The following is a 7,278-nucleotide window of genomic DNA, read 5'->3' as shown; positions in this document are numbered from 1 at the left end:
GCATCACATCCCCTTATCACTGTGGGGATGGGCGGGGAAGGCTAACTGGGCAGAGCAAGGGAAGACAACCCTGAAGGCAGCTCTTCCATCAAACGACTCCTGCTTTTGATTTTGCAGCTTGCACAATACATCTCACCACGCCTGCCAATCGCCCCAGCAGGGGAGTGGGGGGTAGTTGGTGAGGGAGAGAAAAGCAAAGGCATCATTCAAGCTGCCTGCCCTTGGCCCGTCATTCCCTGTATGTGCGTGGACTGTGCTTCTCTGTTCTCATAATTCACTTCCCCGAGGTGTCACGGTGTGAAGGGACAAGGCATGCTTCCTCATGGTTTCCTTAATCCTCCAGTGTCAAGTAACATATGCATCACGCCCTTACCCTCAACACAGTTTTGGCAGGTCCTCCACCAACATCTGTTGCCCGAGGTCTGCCCCATACAAGCTTCCCCCTCATCAAATGACAGGGCCAGTAGGTAAAGCTCTTCTCTTCCTTCCCCTTCTGCCAGCTCGCAGCTTGGGTTCCTGGGGCCCAGCACTTTAGCCATCAAACAAGAACTGAACAGGCCAGGAGGCGGAGGCGGCCCCAGGAGTGTATCACCAGAGACATCTCTCTCCCCATCCCCCACTCAAACGACACCCGGGTGACCTCCTCGACAACATCAGTAATTTGTCTTGGAGAACCGCCATACCTACAGCAAACACAGGAAGGATTAGAACACAACATATGCCGCGCAGCAACAGAAACATGCTAAGGTCCTTCCTGAGCCTGAAGGATTACTGAGGGGGTGGCGAGGGAGAGACCGAGAGCAAGAAAGACGAATGTCGAATACGAGAAACCCCCTTTATTCATCCTGGATTGAAAGGAAATGGATGCCTCAGGACTGGGTGTGTTGAGGTCAAATCTGATACGGGCTTGGAGTTGCAGCCGCATTAAAGCCCAATGGTGACAGATGTGGACTTTCGCCAAGTCAACCACAAAATAGGATCAAAGGAAGCTGAAAAACAACAACAACTGGGGCTCCCTAGCTCGAGTTTTTTGCTGCCCTTGGAATGTTAGCCCAGTGGACCTGATCAGGAAGTGGAAGAAAGACTAGGAAGGGCTACGTTAAAATAAGTTGGGGGGAAAAAAATAAAGACCCAGAAGCCAGTCTGATGCCTTGAGGATTTGGGGTGTTGTCTGTTGCAACAAAGAAGCAGGAAACACTAACCAGGGTGGACAGTAACACTAGAACCAGTACTGCTACCCAGGGAGGAAATGTCTTCACCTCGGTCCAAGGAAAACAACGTGGAGTAATAATTAGTGCATTTTAAAGGTGAAAGGGACAGGAAAGTGAACTGGGTTTCAGATTACTGGCTTTGAGGTCATGTTAGTTGAGTTCAAATCCAGGTTTTGCCACTTTATAGCTGTGTGACCCTGGGAAAGTCACTTAACTTCTCTGTGTTTTATCTTCTCATCTAAAAACAGGGTTGTTCACAGTACCTGTCTTAAAGGGTTGTAGGAATTCAAGATATACATATCATGTGCTTCAAACAGTGCCTGCCAAGAGTAAAAACTCAACAAATGTTAGCTACTGTTTTGATATTAATTTGCAAGAGTAAATTTACATCCTGTAGAACACCCACCTAGGGGAAGACAAAATCAAAAGCACGGTGTGTGTGTTCGCAATTCTAGACTTCAAGAGTGTCTATCATGTGACAATAATTTTCAAATGAAAACTGTGTTGTACAAACACGTGTGACTTTCAAATTCCTCATTCTTCCTATCTAAAGGCAGGCTCAGCAACGCATCCAATGAAGGTGGAAGACAACTAAAACAACAAAAATAATTGCTTTAAGAAGAAAAACATACCTCAAAAAGAGTTGACACATTTGCTAGTACTTTCTGGTTATGGCTTTGTTCTAACTTGCTCTTTTTTCAGTGAAGACAGTTAGAAACATCAACCACTGTGTAATTATCTAGCTGCCCTAGCCACTAACGGGATAGCACCCTTTCCGTGCCCACTCTTCCACGTCGGCGCCTCACCATCCTCACACAATCCAAAGACCTAGAATTCTCAGGTCCCTTCAGCTCAGCTCCATCTGCATCAGTTCCCCAGGTGCCAGGCTTAGTTATGCTGGAGCCCCGTGGGAAAGAAGATAAGCTATCATCACTAATTCTGGGACAGAGTCTCTTTACACAAGACATCCCATCCACCAACAAATGTTCCCAGCTGTGGCAATTAGGGTTGGGGGCCCTTTCACGTCACTTACTGGCTATTCCTCTCTGAGGGGCTCCCTACAGAGAAGCTGATACCTTTCCATAGGAACATCTCCAAGGCCAGCTGTGTGCACCCCAGGGCAACAATTACAGAGTTTATGGCACACCCCACACAGTCTCTGACTCTATGGCTTAAGGGAGATCTTTATGATGGCAGTATGGGGGTAGAATATATTTGAAAGGAAATTTCCCATCTTAGAAGAAAATTAAACAGAGTTTAATTGAATGAATGAAATAGTGTTCTAGTTTTTAGATCTATTCAAAGAAAGCAATGGAAGATGTCTGTGACAGATATGGCAAATAGGTTTTATTGCATCTCAGCAACCAGCCTTGATGGTTTAGTGGTAGATTCCTGAATCGCTCTACAAAGATGGATTGTGAAACCATAAACCAGCATTAAGTAGGCTGTGATTGATTAGCAATGTCTGCTGTGTGTGGGAGGAAGTTGACAGTGATTGGTTAACGATGTCTGCCACAGGTGGTGGCCTCGGACATGTGTCTTGGATAATACAAAATAAAATTCCTAGTTTTTTAATATGACTGTCCCAAGAAATCTTTAAACAGTTTCTTAAAATTTCTGAGCCTTTATTTCTGTTTTCTTAGAAGATAAAAAGGAGAGAAGGAAGAATTAACTTCTTTTCTAATGTTTGAATGAAGGGGGATCTGAAGTCAGTTTTTGTTTGTATGTGTTAAAGCAGGTAGGGAAACCCTCCCAAACAAATACCAGCTCCAGTTCTAGACAGTTTAGTAAAATTTAATTTCTACATCTGTAACAACCTTCACTGTTAGCCTCCCTAAAATAATTTATCAATAAGCTTGATGATCCAGCCACTTACCTATCCTCACATATTCTCGCATCACCGCTTGAATCTGAAATCTTAACTATCAGAGATTGCGGTAGGTGCAAGACCTCACTGGGAAAGCACGTAAATTCACAGCAGGTGATGCTAAAGATATTGCTGGGGGGAAAAACCAATATTAGTTTACATTGACTGAAATAGATCAAAATACCTCTCTCTATGTCCTGGATAATTCTTTCTCTCTCATCTTTGGAAGTCTCCTTCTCTGTCTTTAGGAGACATGCCAGAGGAAGGGAGGAGAACATAACCTCGAACCACAGTCTAGGATTCCATCTACAAGGAAGTAAGGGAGAAGGGAGAGGTTCTAGAAACATGAATGAACCCAGAATTTGGAAATAAGTATTGCATTGGATTTACTTGAAAATAATTGTTTGTTTGTCCTGATGTATATTATAAGATTGGCTTTTGCCGTTCTGATAAAAGGGACAGATATAGTTAGTACTATTAGTTTCTTCCCTCTTCTTATCTTGAATGTGGATGTGATGTCTGGCACTGCAGAAGTTGTTTTGTGACCATGAGGCAACATCTATGAGGGTGAAAGGCCAACAAGTTACGCTAAGGAAGGGAAGGAAGGTAGGAAGGTGGAAGGAAGGTAGGAAGGTAGAAGGAAGCATGGTCTGTCACTGTTGAGGGCTGAACTAGCCCTGTACTACCTCCTCCAGACTTCCTTGTGAGGCAAGTAAATGCCTTTAAGTTTTAAACCACTGTTATTAAAGTTTTATTACCTGTGGCTCAAAGTATTTCTACACAACTATTTACCTTCCTACTATAATTTGGTATTTTCAAGGCATTGGACCCACACTGATTTCCACAACTGTCTTACATTGGACCTTAAAAAAAAAGAAGACATTAAAGATATAAATCTAAATTGTCAAGCGGTCACAGAAAAAATGTGTGTCATGCCAGCTAGCATAAATGGGGGTTTGGGGGTGAGGAGATGAGGGTCAACAAGGAGAGAAAAGCCAGAATTTCTATCTCACTGACTTTTCTAACATATTCTAGATGATGAGAACACAGCCTAGGCGGTCAGCCAACCCTTTCTAAATAGAGCATTTCCCAAAGCTGTGCCCTAGGTGTCAACGGCTTTGAGACTTGAGTCAGAGAGAGGGCCCATCTGTACACACAACATCCACCCGCCTCCAACTTCTCCAGTAAGCATCATGCAACTGAGTCGGCACCTGCGTTAATCATTTGGAAGGCACGAGCCCGCCTTTCTTTGTGTTTAACTCATGAGAACAACCCAGCACACTGCCATGGCTCTAGATTTCAGTGCCCTACTGCTCACGGGCCGTACCATTCTGTGCCTTTCTCCTTCCCAAAAGAGCCTGGAGACACAGCCACCAATGCAGTCATAAAGGGCTCGACGTGGGCTGGGAAGACCTCTTCCTTCCAAACAGCTAGATATTACTCATTTGCTTTGAGAAGACCAGCGAAGAATGCAAATGGCATCTCCTCACATCCTGATTTATCCAATTAAAACCATATGTAGACCATCCTGACTCCTCTTTTCCAACACGCTCTCAGAAACAGCTAGTAGGGAGGAGGAGGGGATTGAAAACAGAACATTTCTTCAGCCTCTGCTCTGTGCCTGGCACTGTGCTGGTAGGTACCTTCCTATGTGTTATCTTACTTAATCCTCGCAAGAATTCCAGAAGCCAGGAGATATTGTCCCCATCTTATGGATAACAAAGTAAGGCTTGGAGAGAACAGGTGATTGTCTGAGGCCCACAGTTAGGTGCGTATGACAGAGATCACTAGTGTTCACCCATATTTCTATGCATTCCTACATTTCCCAGTGTTCCTTGCAATTGTGTTCATCACGTTACTGAGTTCTGGAGTGTGGACAGAAGCAATGGACATCACCTCTCAGCTAGACCCCTAAACCATCTTGCACATTCTTGTCCCTATGACTGGAAGCAAAAGACTCTAAGAGGTGGAGCCACAAGATGGAAGGAGCCAAGATCTCCTCCACTTGGATTGTGCAAATTGATGTTTTTAAGTTTATTTATTGCTGAAGCACGATCTATACTGCTCTGTCCTACACAGAGTTGCCATTTCAAAGAGGGTTCAGGATACACTGGTCTACAGAGTTAAGGAGGGATATTTGAAGCAACCGGACCCAAATATCACACAGGTCCATCATGTCCAGTACGGCAACCAAGCAAGTGAAATTTCCCCAAAATGAGTTCAGAAGGATTATGTATGAACAGAGAAGATGTATTATGAACTCTCCAGGACTTAATTTTTATGTGTCCAACTCTTCGTCTAACATAGTACTCAGATATACTAGAATCCAAAAAACACATGTGGAATCTAAGCTAGTCTGGCCTCGGGTTGGGCTTGAACTTGGTACCAGCCCTCGGGAAATTCCTCCTAAGCTTCGTGTCTCAGTTTCTTCCTTTCTTCAGTGGAAGTGGAATAAAACCCATGGCTCTCCTTCTGAAGTGTTCTTAAGGTAAATGAGAGCTGCAATAGCAGACACTCAGCTGATCTAAAAGGTAAGGACTCCAAGAATCCATGCCATTCTTGGTAGAAATGATTTAAAGGACCACATGCACGTATAATTTCAGTATGCTCTGGCCCTTCAGGTACATAGTCCAGGCTGAGCTAAGCTCTGAGAAGCCAAACGAGTGATTATCCCAAGAAGGTCAACTTTTCTTAAGAAGCTGTCAAAGAAAAGTAGGTGGAGAGATGGATTAGTGGACTGGAAAGGAGTTAGAGGCTGCTGGCGAAAAGCAGCAAAGATTTAGAGTAGAGGATTTTGAATCCTTAGTCCTCCTCATTATATAGCATCTTCCATGGTATGTGACTGCTGATAAATATTCATCGAAGGGGGAATAGACCTAATGTAATGCAAATCATATGCAAAGCAACATGTAAATTGGAACCATTATCTGAAGTCAATAGGTGAGGTACCATGCATATTAAAAATACAGGACAACAGCTCCCAAAGACCCATAAGAGGCCCATAATACTAGCAGGGGACCTTCCATTCCAAAAGGAATCTGATGGTCAAAGAGAGAACATTGCTGCCAAAGAATGTCACCACGCATGAAGCAGGGCCCGTGAGGCCCTAACAGAGAGAGGAACAGGGGTGGGGACTGCTGCCTGCTCCCCGTTCCGTTTCCACGCTGTGTTCAAAACGAGTTCTCCTTCATGCCTCCCCATACTGATCGGACCTGATACTGATTGATCGGTCAAATCCACTGAGTGACAGGGAGGCAGTCTGATCCGCTTGTTCATTAGCCACGCTATTCAGGATAGCTCCTGCAAGCCCTCTAACAAAAGAGCAAGGGACACCGAGAAAGCCCCTGAGGCTGGTCACTATGAACTCACCAGCACCGCACGTGAGACTTTTACAGGCTTTTGTGTGCCCGCAAAGCTCTCTTCCCCTGAGTGTCACATGCTCACATGCAACGCGTGCATGTTTTGCACAGATTTGTATGCATCTGCAGAAATGCATAAAGTACAAAGACACGCCCATAGACACTCAGATACACGCTTTTCGCCTCCACCTAGGTCCTAAGGGAGTTGCAGGCGAGTTTGACCATCGCGACAGCTCTGGGCCAGAGAAGGTCACAGGCTGTTTCTGATTGGAGCCCTCCACTGTGTTTGCTTTCTGTGCCCCATAGACCTCCTGACAGGACTGGGGGACATGGAAATAAGTCAGGGGTGACCCTTCTGGTGACCCATAGCCTCACCAGTCAACTCCTGATTGCAACCTTCTGGCTTCAGTAACAGCCTTTAATTCAGGCCTGCTGGCTTCACTGAGGCCAGAGCTGCCGCAGAGCTGGGGCAGTAAACAAGGCCCGGGCTCAGAGGTGCCATACCCTCTCTCCTCATGTGGGACAAGCCAAGGTTGGGATGGGGGTAGGACATGCAACGGGACGGCCTCCATGAGAGGAGAAGCCTGCGACTGTTGGGCAAACGGATACTCTCCCCTGGCTACTATACACCCCTCCATCCCCAGTATGATGCTCTTACCCACGCTAGGATCTGCTGGTTTCCAGTCATAGGATGCAAACCTGATATGAGCATCTGGACAACCATCGTAGCAGCCCCGCCTTCAAATCCCTCCTCCTCTTATATTGGTTTGCAGAAGCCATGCTCACAGTTACCTAGTGATATAGTAAAACATAAGTGTAGACTCTGACTCGACTTTAGATA

Source organism: Equus przewalskii, chromosome 10, assembly GCF_037783145.1.
Source record: "Equus przewalskii isolate Varuska chromosome 10, EquPr2, whole genome shotgun sequence".
Lineage (NCBI taxonomy): Eukaryota > Metazoa > Chordata > Mammalia > Perissodactyla > Equidae > Equus > Equus przewalskii.
Note: the sequence above shows the minus strand (reverse complement) of the source record.